The 14,866-nt window shown below is 36.3% G+C and overlaps 1 protein-coding gene across 1 annotated transcript in view; it reads left to right on the top strand.

The window, feature by feature from the left end:
- LOC101890266 (AF4/FMR2 family member lilli) overlaps positions 1 to 14,866 on the top strand; it is a 126,444-nt gene that overhangs the window by 160 nt on the left and 111,418 nt on the right. Inside the window, exon 2 of the mRNA XM_059125937.1 lies at positions 262 to 842. The gene's annotated coding sequence lies outside the window, so the exon portion shown is untranslated. The remainder of the gene's footprint in view (positions 1 to 261; positions 843 to 14,866) is intronic.

Below are 14,866 nucleotides of genomic sequence, written 5' to 3' on the forward strand. Positions count from 1 at the left end.
GGATAGTCGCAAATTTAAAAACAAACGAGTTGAAACAACAACAACGGTAGTGTGAAAAAGCAATCACCTTTTTTTAAGACAGTGCATCCCTCTCGCTCGCCTTGTGTGTTGGGCCGATTCTTTCGATTGCCCCCCAAAAAGAATTCCCTAAGAAAAATTAAAAATTTTTTGCCAAACGAAAGAAGAAAAAGCAGAACAAAGCAAATAATAATTGTGCATTTTTTTTTTGTTAAAATGTGTGTATGTATATCTGTTTTGTAGTAAAGGAAGAAGGTGTATGTGGTGATTAAAGAAATGAATAAGTGAAAAAAATACAAGAAGAAGAAAAATTAAAATTGCAAATAAAATGATAATGTAAAAGAGAATAGAGTAAAAGAAAAATGCCAATTGCCGTGTAAAGCAAGAAAAAATTGATTTAGCATAAATAAAACAACGTCCTCCAATTAGAGGTGGATGTTAATGTATTTGTGACCATCAATAGGATCGTCTTTTGTTTATGAGTCTGGAAATCTCATCGCATATGTAGAAATACAATACATGTTTCACAAATATATATACATATATAATATATATATATATAGCTATCCATATTAATTGGAAATAATTAAAAAAAATGATCAAGTAAATAAGATTTGTGCAAAAAGGAAAATAAAATGAATTAAATGTGGTTGTAAACGTCGCGTCACGTCATCATATTCTTTGTGCTACACCATACAACAGCAACAAAAAAAAAAACAAGTGTAACAAACCCAATTGGACAAAACAAGAGTGCGTGCGTTCGCGTGAGTCAGTGTGTGTGTGTGTGCATAGAAAATATGTATATTGGAATATATTAGTAGAAGGTAAGCTAATTATATTATGGTAAACAGAAAAAAACATCTCTAGATTTTATTGTTGCTTTACTTTTATTTATTTTTTGTGATTTTTTTAAACAAATCTAGTGAAACGATTATTGCAGAAAGTGTGTTTACATACTAAAGTGAAAATACAAACGAACGATTTGATTGTGGCCAACTGCCGGCGCGGCACGGTGCTGTGTGGCGTCGGCGTCAATGATTTTTTATGCTGGCTAATTTGTAATGTCACTGCTGGTTAATTTCCCCTATCTCTCTCTCTCTCTCTCTTTCTAACAGACTTTTATTCTTTTGCTTAAAACCTTTTTTTGTGCCTTAGTTTTTTAATAAATTATTATTGTATTTATATTCGTGTGCAAATTATCTCCACAAGTGGTTGGAGTTGTTTTATGCCGAATTTGATTATATTTACTTGCAGTAATAAATACTGCTCTCAAATTGTGGATTAATTAATTGAAAAAACAATGCCATTTTTTGAAGACAACCTGCTGGAGTACGGACTCCACGGATCAGTGTTGTCGATATTTTTCTGACTCTCTTCACCAAAATCAAAAAACGTTTTCCCCAAATCTCCTCAAATTTGATTCAATTTCCTCAAAAAAAAAAAAAAAAAAAACTAATTTTCATTTACACTTCTTTACCTTAGTTTTGGTCATGCAAAGCAGGAGTTAGCTAAATTAAATATTTTAAATTTAAAAATATGATATTTTCAATTCCAACTTCATCAGCTTCCTCGCATACTTGCAGTCGGTGTGTTTATTTTTTTTATTATTATCTCTCGTTTTTTGCTTATCGATGAGAACTCTATAATGCTTTTCTTCTTTTTACTCACATTCACAGTTCTCTCAATCAGTGTTGCCAGTATTTTTCTGTCTCTCGTCTCCAAAATCAAAAAACGTTTTCCCCAAATCTCCTCAAATTTGATTCAATTTCCTCAAAAAATCCCCAAGCATTTTACAAAAAAACGAACAGGGTAAATTTATTTGAAAATATATTTGTATAAGAATTCAATTCACAGATAGTTTATCTTGCATATTATACATGTAAAATAACATAAAAATAGAAAATAACAAATAAATATAACATTTTAATATCATAGACTAGACTTTTTAAATTTGCAAAAACTTCAAATTCCAAATCGTCAGCATTTTCAGTCTCATTTGGTTTATATAAATTCTCAAAATTTTTGCAGCAAATGGAATTACTTGAATATTTCTCAAAAGAGCTTCCAACAAATCATACTGCATTTTATTTCTAAGTTTGGTTTTCACTGAGTTCATAGTTCGCGTTCTACACATGCATTGCTGGTTGGCACCCTCTATGTAAAAAAATCATGCAACTTTTAGCACTCTGAATGCAAATATCAATGTAACTGTTCTACAAATATACCTTTTTTGACGTCACTGCAACCGATACTCTTATTCCACTGTAACAGCTTATAACAGCTTTGTCTGGTTAATGGGGAACGTATTTTATTGATGCGTTACGAATGTGTAACATAAATGTAAATATTAAAATAGGCAAGGTAGTTAGAATTTTTATTGCAAAAAAAAAAACTCACAAATTCCGCAATTTTTTAAAAAGATCCCCAATAAATCCTTAAGTCCCCAACTTGAATTTTTCCTCCCCAATTTAAAAAAACCATCCCCTTTTTGGGGAAAATTCCTCAATACTGGCAACACTGTCGAGTGTTCATAGCTGCTTTTGTAGTACTTGCCGTGATCGCTAATTCAGTTAGAGTTGGATCCTCTCCGTTGATGTGTGAAAACGTGTTGAAGCGAAATTTGTGAAATAAAGTTTGATTCGTTTCTTCTTCTTAGAAGAATCGTTGCTGGTAAGAGTGTGCCGATATCGTTTTTGTGTTAAAAAAAAACATAAACAATATAAGGAAAAAAGAAAAAAAATGTGAAATTTGAAAACAGAAATCAGAAATCCGGACGATAACTAAGAAAAATGTGTGATGTGCTAGAAAATACATGTAATATCTTTTGTTGTCGCAATAATTCACTTATCAAGATAGATCTACTAGGTAGCGGCTTCGCCCCAACTGACGGCACCTTTAAATGTCAAAACAAGTTGTTGTAATGCAAAAATTCGCCCTAAATGAATACAAAACAAAAACAAAGTTTGTTTATGTCTTGTTCACTAAAAGTGTTTTACGATAAGAACTTTTTAAAAATTAATAAATATTCGTTGTTGAGGTTCCTGGTACATAACACCGACAAGCCAACAATCGATACCTCAACAATAAATTATTGTCATCAGAGAAGAACGATCACTAAGAAAGAAGAAGCAAAAAGCTAAACTTTGCAACAACAAAAAGAATTGTTTTGGCGAATAAATTTGACGGGTTCAGGACCCCGACTAGACTGGTTAGAATTGGGTTATGCGGATGGAAAGACCCATATCTCTGGACCCGAAAAAGGTATTTGCATAAATTGTAGCATTTTGGAAAGGTGAGAGTATCAGCTATAAATTGCCTTTGACGACGCCCATAATGGGCCCTTTTTGGACTTTTTGGGGGTTTTATAAAAAATATGGGTCCAACAAATCGATAATTTGACTATAACCTCCGAACCTTAACACTTGTTGGATAGGTATTTTCATAAGCTTTCAACGATACCTATATTGTATATATTGGGTAATTGGGTCCGGGTCCAGGTCCAGGCCGGGTCTTAAACCCGGATTTTCGGGTAAAAAATCTGGGGTCCCGGGTCCGTCCCCCAAGAAAAAAGTAGTTTCCCGGAATCAGGATAAAAATACCTACCTCTGGAAAAAATCGAAGAGATTTTACTAAACTAGAGTTGTTCCAAAACAAGTGTTTTATTGAAGCCTTAACCACCAGTGCCTTATTAGCAACACGTTAGTATCGTCTGTATACTTGTTGTGTTGCTTAATATTCATAGCTTTGTTGTTCGTCTTTGTGCAACAAATACATACAAGTCCATACGCATGTATCGGAACTTACAACAACACTACTTATTTGTTGTACACTTCACTCCCCTGAACTGCTTAACTTTCGTCGTCTTCAATTTTAGGCGCCAAATAATAACGTATATGACCCAAATCTTGAGTCTACGAGACCCAACCACCAATGGTACATCGGCCGACATGGACAACTGTATTTGTCCACACAAAGGACTGGCCTTGGTGAAGGCATTTAGGCAACGGCAGGCGAATGTTAGGGGATAAGCTCTAGCATTTTAATAATGACTGTCTCATCATCTTTGTCCAAACTTGAACTTTGTGCCAATTTAACATTTACCGAATCAGCATCGCCAAGGACGGACATCGCTAGATCGACTCCAAATGTATTGAAACGGATTTGGTTCAAAGATACCTAAGGTTCAAAACCGTGATTTCAATGAGGTACGTTTTGGCCATATCAAATGATATACACTGGTGGCCAAAACTAAAGCAACTGAAATTACAAGGAGAATGAATGCCCTGTAACTTTTTCAAAAATAAAGAAAATGAGAAAGTTTTTCTTGTTTTAAATTAGGCACTTTATTCACTTTTTAAAAACCTAAAACATAAAACCAAAATTCATTTTTATATAAAAAATAATGTTTGGTAAAGTCAATTAACCCGATTTTGGCTTGGACAAAACAAAAGCAACTCTGTTGTACATTCATATAACCGCTGCAATTTCAGTTGTTTTTACTGTGATATTTATCGCTTTTTGCTTCCTTCGACAATTTCGCTTGTCATAAATCCTTTTTGAGAAGTTTTTTAAAACAGTATGTGTTTTTCTTTTCGTTTTTTAGGTACTGCCCAAAAAAATTTTAAAAATGGCTAAAAGCAAATACAGTACCTGAATAAAACAGCAAATTATCAGTGACTATCAAAACAACATATTACAGAAAATGATTTCCGAGAAATATTTCATAAATATTTATGTGATTTCATTATTATTTCTGTAAGTCGGTTTTTTGAAACTGGATCAGTAGTAACAGTCTATAACGGATGAAGGGCGTGAAAAACTTCAGCCCGCACTGATCCACAAATTGTGAGAGAAATAAAAAAAACAACTATTTAAGAGTTCAACTGGATTGGTGAGAGAGCAATCATTGGATATAAGCTCGAGATCAGTGCGTAGACAAGTAGTGGCAGCTGGTCTGCATGCCCGTAAGACATCAAAAAACCATTTATATCTGAAAAAATCAAAAAGGCTTTCGGAAACGATAATATTAAGTGGAATCAAGCTCAATGGAAAACACATTATTTCTGGAATGAGTCTACGTTTAATATTAAAGGCTCAAACGTGAAAAATTTTACGGTGAGAAGACCAAAAAATGAAGGACTCAAGCCGTAATGTTGCAAAGGTACAGTGAAGCATGAGGGAGGGTCAAAAATGGCGTGGCGCTGTTTTTCTTTCTATGGACTTGGGCCTATCCATAAAATAAAGGAAGTTGTGGATCGGTTTGTTTACAAAGATGTGTTGGACATCACGTTGTTCCCTTACGCTGAGTAAAATATTCGGCTGATTTGGGTTTTTCAGCATGACAATGATCCCAAACATGTATCAAAACTTGTCAAATATTGGTTGCGGGAGTCAAAAATTCATGTTTTGTTATGGCCGGCACAATCACCTGACCTAAACTCCTTAGAAAACCTTTGGAGTATCGTAGATAGGAAGATCAAGAGAGATTCGGAAATAAATAAGCACAACATTTTCTAAAGAATTCGGGGTGCCTTGGAAAGCACACCCAAGGATCAAATTGAGCGTGTTATAGATTCAATGCCTCGTAGGTGTGCAGCTGGTATCAAAAATAATGGTTATGCTATTGACTGTTAGCCAAAATTTAATTATTTTAAAATAAAAAATCAAAAGTTGCTTTAGTTTTGACCAAGCAAAAATTGGGTCATTTTAGTTTTCCACATATTATTTTTCGTTCAAAATTATTTTTGTATATTTATTTTAAGTTTCTTAAAAGTTAATTAAACCCCTCATTTAAAACTGGAAAAATAATTACGATTTGTTTATTTTTGTAAAAGTTACAGGACATTCATTGTCTTTGCGATTTAAGTTGCTTTAGTTTTGGCCACCAGTGTATATCCTCTCTAGCCATATGGCTGTGGGTATAAACATTACGATAGATTCAGAATTCACACATACAAACATTTGTGCTAACCGTCTATCCGTCTGTGGAAATCACTGTAGCTTCCGAACTAAACGAAGTAAATTGATAAAATTTTACTCAAATGAGTATTATATCTGCAGGACTTTTGGTATTGAAAATGGGTGATGTAGGTCCACGTTTTGGTATAGCGCCCATATAACGGTACCTCCCGATATTCGGTACTTTAACGGTTTTAGACGACATTATTCACCCGAAATTGTAACAAATTTCGTATTTGAAGTTCGTAATGGATATTACAGTCTATGACAAAAAATTGTCTGTGCAGGTCCACGTCTTCGTATAGACCCCATATACCGGCACAGATATTCGGTGATTTTAGATACATTATTCACCGATTATTTTTTTTTTAAGTTTCGCATTTGAATATTGTAATGGCTTGTGACAAAAGTTAATTTTTGAAACTTTGTTTCTGATTTCAATATTTCATGTTTCGAATATTGTTTTAATATTGTAATTTGAAAATATTTTTTTTTTTTTTGGTTTTTAATAACATTTTCATTTTTTTTTTTTTTTTCAAAATAAAACTTAGATACAAAGCACAGTCTATTGTGCCGTAGTCCTCCACAACAGCAAAAATATGGCCGTTCCAAGAAGTTTGAAAATACTAGCAGCATTTGTCTTAGTTTTGCAGTTTAGATTCGCCCCACCTTTTCAGAAAACAAGGCTAAATTGCCATTGCGTCAATCCCTCAACTGGCAAGTGCGCCAAATCAGATGAATGCAAGACTTACAACGACGATCATAAAACAACACCCGACGACTATCAGTTGTCGTCGACAACAGAATTTATGAAAGAAGAAGAGGAAGAAGTCGTCCTTTCCACGACAACGGAATATGCAGGGATCCAATTCGAAATTGCCTATACTTCTCAATATCCTGCTGAACCAGGCAAATTTCCTAGAATTGAAAAAACATTTTATAAGACTGATACGAACACAATGAAAAATGCTCACAACAACAACAAGATAATGGAAAACAACGCTGCCGCCCATCCCTACTTGGCATTATTATTGTTATTAATACCATTTATAATCTTTTATTTTTATTTATTTATTTATATCTTCACTTGTAACACAGAAGCCTTCATGGCCTAATATAAAGTATTACAAAGCATTACAATAATCCAGATAATGTAAACTAATTTAATGATATTGGCTCCCCAGCTTCGCGCAACACGCACGACATATGATTTCTCAAATAAGGAATTATGAATTAGAGGTATATTGATCTGCGCGCTCCTACTAGATTGCGAAAAAGTAAACAGCGTGCATAACGAAAAGGGTATACCTGTTTTAATAACCCTGTAAAAATATATTATATTCCTTAAGTTCACATATTTTCGCCACGAAGATCCTAAAAAACTTGTAACAAAATTAGATATATGCTCTCGAATATGAACATTATAAACAAATCTTACAATCATATTCAAGACTAGTTCAAATTTGTGAAAATTATATTCTGATGTTCCAGAAATAATTTCTAATGCATACAACATATACGGCATCATAAGTGCTCGAGCAATTTTTATCCTAACCCATAAGGGTAAATAAATGCTGATAGAATACAATTTATGTAAAATTAAATAAATTCTACTGGTCTATGTGGTCAATATGGTGTCCAAAATTCAACTTATTATCCAAAATAACTTCCAAACACCTATGTCTATCAACAACATCAACTCTGGAATCACCTATAAAAATCTCAATATCCTGATCATGAGAACCAAAAAGAATGATTTTCGATTTCCGCGAGTTAATCTGTAAAGAATTATAATTATTCCATCCAAGGATATCATTTAAACAGGAATCTACTGTTCTTTTTAAACAATCCATGTTATTTGCTTCAGAATTGAAAAGTAGCATTACATCATCAGCAAATATGAATAATGAACAGATATTAAGATTAATATGCTCTGAGAGGTCATTAATATAAAGAATAAACAGCAACGGACCAAAAACAGACCCTTGTGGCACTCCACATGTTAGAGAAACAATACTAGATCTGACTCCACTCATCTCAACATATTGCGATCTGCCACTCATATACGACATTATCATTTTGCAGGCCGAAGAAGAAAAATTGAATAAATTTTTAAGTTTATATATTAAAGTATTATAGGAGATAGAGTTAAAAGCCTTAGACATATCCAATGAAAGAAGTGCAGTAATTTTATTTTCATTATGATCCTTCCTAATGGACCCAGTCAAGTGTAAAAGTAAAGAAGTTGTGCTACGTCCACGCCGAAAGGCATGCTGACCCTCGAAAATTGAAGGCCTAGTGTGTGACATAATCTGATTTTTTAATATGTGTTCACAGATTTTAGACACCGCAGGGAGTATAGCAATCGGTCTCAAGTCTTCAGGACCCAGTACCATGGATGCTTTTGGTATCGCTACTATCCTTGCTAGTTTCCAACTTTGGGGAAAAACCGAAGTCGTTAAAATAGAATTTATTAAATCTAGTAACATATAAGAAATGTAAGGAAACATTAGTTTAACAAATTCAATAGATATTTTATCCACGCCAACAGACTTGGACTTAATTTTCCCAATTGCAATCAATGTCCTCAGTACAACCATGCTTTCGAAGAATGCGCCACAGACTCTTAGTATTAAGGTTACGAAAATACCTAGAGTAATACTTAAATCTCTCATTACGTATTACTCTCTTTGCCCTATTACGATACTTGCAGTACACTACCCATCTTGATAGACAAGGATTTTCTATATAGGCCTTGTAAGAGCAATCTCTTAAAGATTTAGCAGATAAAATATTTCTGCAATTAATCCAACTTTCTGCTTTTGGTGAAATATGTCTACGTGCCACTGGGACATAATAATAAAGATCTTTAAGTAAATTGTATAGAATTTCCCATTTACCATCAGTATTGTTGGCGCCATAATACACTGTTTGATTAAAATTTGATAAGCATTCATATACTCCATCCCAATTAATGTGTTCAAAATCATGGTATTCAATTATTTCTTCCATTTCATTCATACTTATGTCAAAACACGCAAAAAGCAGCGCATGGTGCGACATAGACGGAAAGTGCACTTGTCGAGAACAATATTTCATAGTAAAATCACTAAGCAACCAAAAATCAATCAAGCTTGTACTTTTATGGGCAATATCAAAATGAGTGGGTTTTACATTATGAGAAACGTTTAAGTTTAATCTCAAGCACATAGCTCTCAATAATGCAGTACGAGAGGGTTTGAACAGATCACAATTAAAGTCTCCAACAAGAATTATATTGGAATATCTCAAAAATAGATTCTGATGTTGTTGCTCAAATGTTGAAATATCCCCAACAGGAGGTAGATAAACAACTCCAAACAAAATTTTTGTATTACCAGAAAACATTTCTAAAAATATTGACTCACATTTTCCTACAATTGAAGATTTAAAAACAATGCTATGCTTTAACTTAGTAGATATATAAAAAGCCACACCACCACCCCTCAGGCACCGGCGGTCATTCCGGTAAATTTTATAACCAGGAACGTCAACTGCCCGAGATGACACTTCAGGCTTTAGCCATGTTTCTGAAAGGCCTATTGCATCTAATTGCGAATCAGAAAGAATTGATTTAAATTCGTTGAATTTTATCGAATTTTTTGAGGGTCTAATACTTTGACAATCAAAAATCAATAGAGAATAATATACTTAAAAATTAAATTCGAATTTACAATACAACACAATTCAATTATGCTCTTCAAATTAATCAGGGGAACTAATATTATAACGAATGAATTATTTTATCATACTTTATCAGAAAGTGTTGCAGGTAAATAGATTGAACTTGATAAGAAAACTAAAACATCAACTCCATTAAACTGCATCACCCCTGTTGAGAAGCATCAGGCACTCATCATAGTCTCGAATTACCTTTTTTCCATCAGAAAGATGCAATACAGCCCTCGGTTTGTCATTATTAAGAATCTTGAACCTTGAAACCAATTTCTTGTCCCGCAATTTTCTGCACACCATGTTTAATTTTGACGCAGCAGGTGGGAAATGGTCGTTCAAATATAAGCGCTTTTCAATGTCCGACCCATCACCTTTAATAATATCTGAGACCTTTAGTTGGCGTTCTTTAAAATACCCCTTCATTATTGCATCTCGTACCCTTACAGTGTTGAATTTTATCAGTAACATCTTGTGCTTTTGCATGTAACAGACATGGTTAATATCATATGGGGAAATAGACATTTTATAGTGATCTGCCAGACCAACCGCCACACCGAAGAGATCAGTAATATTTTCCGGTAATCCACTAATTATGATATCATGCGGTGAAGGATATTGTTCTCAACTTGCAGGTCCAAAATATTTGAAGAAAAGGAAGCAAATTCATCAATTCTCTTATTGCATTCTAGTATGTCTCTTTTCATATCATTGAGACAAGCAGTCATATTGGTTTTTATTTCCTCCAGCACTTTTTTGATTGAGTCCTGCTCATATTGATTGCTGGTGATGAAATTATCAAATTTCTTATTAAGGGACTGAATATCATCAGAAATATGACGCCTTCCACCATTATCCAGGTTCCGATCACACTTTCCACATATATATACTGATTTACCAATCGCCTTCAATGCAGCTATATCTTTGGCCGAGAAATGAGCACATTCTGAGTGGAACCAGTTAGAGCATATTCTGCACATAATGGACCCACCTTTGCCAATAGCACCCTTACAGGAGTCACACAAAGTCTTAGAGGCATCGTCCACTTAAACAACAGCAAATAAGACAACCAAATATGCACTCAAAGCAAATGGCCAACAACAGTTATTTTGGAATTCAGCAATATTTTCTTCAACAACAGCAACACGTTTATAACATTTGAATTCGGGATAGATGTTGATTCCAATTATAAAGAACTTCTATTACAATCCGAGTGAACTCCAACAAATTTAAGATTTTTATACATAGAAATACAGTTCAAGCATTTCTTTTTAATTAAAAAAATATTGTATCGCACACTAACTAAATAAAATGATTAGCTGTCACTTTTTACGCTTTTACTCAGGCATAGCGTTGCCAGATTTTGTTCTCTCATGTTTTAAAATCTATTTTATACTCTCCCTAATTATGCCCTAAAGTATATCAATTCATGATCAGCGTAAAACTCTAGATTTATTTAGCCTTGTTGTTCATTCGTCTGTCTGTCTGTCCGCCCGTCTGTCTGTCCGCTTTGACGAAATCTCAATGGTAATGTTGAAACAACTGTATACCTGTCGCTAGCCATCCCCATCCATGTTCTCGAAGCTTGGCAAATGGGCCGGGTACAACAGCCCAATTTTGCTCTTGGGTCTTTACTCCTCCCCAGCACCAGAGAAACGTATCCAGTTGCCAACCATCAACACGGACTCCATCCATCCATCCAGCAACATCATGCACGCCATATTCACACGTAACAGTCGAGGATTAAACCAGAAGAAGCCGTGTCATGGAACATTCTTTGAAGTCAACGACGCCTCACTGCTTGAGGTTATAGAGAGAACTTGTCTCCGGCCAAGTTTGAAACGTCAACTATATGTCAGTCGTACATGGTGCTCCAAAACAAGAAACCAGCGGGAGTTTTCCAAGGTGGGGTGATATCTCCGGAATTGTTTAACCTCTATCTTTCCGGAATTTCTCGATTTACAGACGGCATAAAGAACGTAACGTATGGACGATTTCAAGTTCGACCGCAAGCTCCAGAAGATAGCTCATGACGCCATGAAAAATATACGCCACTTAATCAACGGCCACGCTATTTACCACATGGTCTGCGGAGATGAGAACGCACTTGAATGTGCAGGTCAAGGGTCAGATAATTCCAACCACTAACTGCCCTGAGAACTGCGACAGGGTGCCTTCTCATGACACCAGTGGACCATCTACATGAGGAGGCGAAAGTCCTTCCCTTACGTCAGCATAATCATATGCTTTCGTTGCAGTACCTGCTTGGGTGTTACCGTGAGAGTCATCCCAACCAACATATGGTGGATAAATCTCCCCCACCCAGGCGTGTCAGGAAGGACATACATGATCTAGAGAGGGAGGTCCAGCGGTACAAGAGAGAACCTATAGATCAAGAAGCCTATCAGGCAGGTCTGAGTGGCATTCACACCGATGCAGTCGCGAATGCTATTAGCAGTTATAAAGTGAATGCCGTCCTCGGAGTCCACCCCCCATCCATTGCAGCTGAAGAACGTCAGCTGCCTAGACAAACCAGGTTAGTTTTGGCGCAATTACGTTCACGATGGTGTAGTCGTCTCAATTCGTATTGGGCACGAATTGATGAAGATGTGCGTGACGCCTGCCCGGCGTGCGATATAGGCCCGCACAATACGCTACACCTCTTTAATTGGACAGCCAAATCTACCCAACTAACTCCAGAAGATCTCTGGCTACAGCCGGTTAAAGTAGCCGAATTTCTAAACCTGGAGCTGGAAACAGATTAGCAGAACGCAAACACATGCATGTATTACTGCTACAACAACAACAACTAACTAACCCAAAAACGCGGGGGGTCACACCCGACAGCATGATATTCAAGTCGTCCGCGCTATCGGCGAGAAAATGAATAGTATGAACAGGTCCTCCAGGCACTAGCCTGCAGCACTTGGAGTCAGCGGATAAGGTGGCCTTGTTGACCTCTTATAATGCCATAGATCGGTCTGTGAAGTTATGGTCTCAGAAGTTATGGAAGAATATAGAGTGAATACAGTATTGGGAGATAATCCGAGATCAAGTCGTCCGCGCTATCGATGAGAAAATGAAGAGTATGAACAGGTCCTCCAGGCACTAGCCGGCAGCACTTGGAGGCAGCGGACAAGGTGGCCTTGTTGACCTCTTATAATACCATAGGTCGGTCTTTGAAGTTATGGTCTCAGAAGTTATGGAAGAATGTAGAGTGAATACTGTATTAGGAGATCATCGCCCTCCCATCGCATGGATGGTGCTGCCGCCTCAATCCCTATTGGACCCGGATCGACAGCGATGTGCGAAACATCTGCCCAGCTTGTGGCACAGGTCCACATGGCACACTGCACCTATTTTGCTGGCCAGCCAAACCTACTCACCTAACTGCAGTCCGTATCGTTCTGTACCGTTCAAGCCGTACAGGTTGCATCCTCTTTGAGACTGGACTTAGAGGCAGAAACCGATTGAGAAGAGTCAGATCGAACACAGCAGTATGAGCTGCTACAAAAACACAGCCCCGATATATGGTCCCCATATAATTGTACCACCCATATATATATTTCGAAGATTATTAGCCTCAGTTTCAAAATTTAATAATAGGTTCTAGCAACCAAACCCCCCAAGACAGAACATGGTCTATCCAGGTCCAATCGCATTTTCTCAAAGCCTTCATATAACAATACTTCTAAAAAAAGCGGAATTAGCAGACCCCTTTTTGTTTTAGCTGAGTCAATTTCCAATTCCATTTGGTGGAGGGTATTACAAAGTTCGGCCCGGCCGAACTTAACTTCTATTTCACTGCTATATTGTGTATTTATTATTATTATATTATTTTTTGGAAAGAAAATTTTTTTTTCATATATTTTGAAAATTAACTTGTAATCTGTTGTCTTTTTTAGTTAAGTCATAATACCAAATGCATTTAGAATCGATTTTTTGAACTGATACCAGAATAAGATTATTATTTTTTTCAAAATTGTTAAACCAAAGGAAAAGGCTGTGACTTATTAAAATACTAACGAACAATAAATATTTGTTTATTACTTAAAACGTATTAGCAAAAATTATTTACAATTTATGAAAAATGAAAACAAAAAAGAAAAGAAAACTGAAATAAATGTTCGGCTTATCATTTACTTTTTTGTCTGTCTTTTTAATGGGCGGTGGCGGGGAAAAGTGTAAGCCCTTTTTGGGGATTATACTTTGCAACTGAATTACATTTCGAGGCTGTTTGATTTTGTTCGAGGGCGTTTTGTATTTTATACCACATCCCCCCACCACTCTATGGAGGGTATATTGGCTTTGTCATTCAAACGCCATAACTTTTTACAATTGTTTTTTGAAATGTTATTGAATGAAAGCAGTAAATGTCGGAAATAGCATCAAATTTTAGAATAAGTTTGCCCGAATGTTTCTATGCGGTATTTTCGACCATTCCCGGCGGGTCGCTTCCTTGAGGTGATCGACACTTTGGCAATTTTTTAGTGCCAACCTTGCTTTCCCAAATACTCCAGACACAGAATAGTCCAACGGATTGGTATCCGGAGATTTTGGTGGCCATTGTGCGCTGGAAATGAAGCGAGGAACCACATTTTGTAACCATTTTTGAGTGGCGAGTGCTGAGTCCTGTTGGAATGTCCAAGGTCTGCGGCCAAAATGTTTGCGTGCCCAAGGCTTTAATACACCCCCCAGAATATTTTCGCGCTAATATTTGGCATTTATTCTGATGCCACGGTCGATTCATACGAGCGGAGAGCGACGACCATCGGCTGTTGGTTGGTGGCGGCCCACACCATCACCATGGCCGGCCAACCGAAGTTGCACATTTTCAGCTGACCTCCCGACTTCGAGCGACAAAGACTACCAAAAAAACAAGTAAAAACATTAAGTTCGGCCATGCCAAACTTTTTGTACCCTCCACCTTAGGGTAAAGGAAACATTAGAAGAAATGTGGCAAAAATCATTAAAATGCCGAATATCGGGGGGTACCGTTATATGGGGGCTATACCAAATCGTGGACCTACACATGCAATATTTCGCCAAAGAAGCTAGAACCCGTGAAAAAATGTGGCAAAAATCATCAAAATACCGAATATCAAGAGGTACCGTTATATGGGGGCTATACCAAATCGGGGACCCATACATGCAATGTTTCGCCACCGGTGCTGGAACC

The sequence above is a fragment of the Musca domestica genome, unplaced genomic scaffold (assembly GCF_030504385.1).
Source record: "Musca domestica strain aabys unplaced genomic scaffold, Musca_domestica.polishedcontigs.V.1.1 36, whole genome shotgun sequence".
NCBI lineage: Eukaryota > Metazoa > Arthropoda > Insecta > Diptera > Muscidae > Musca > Musca domestica.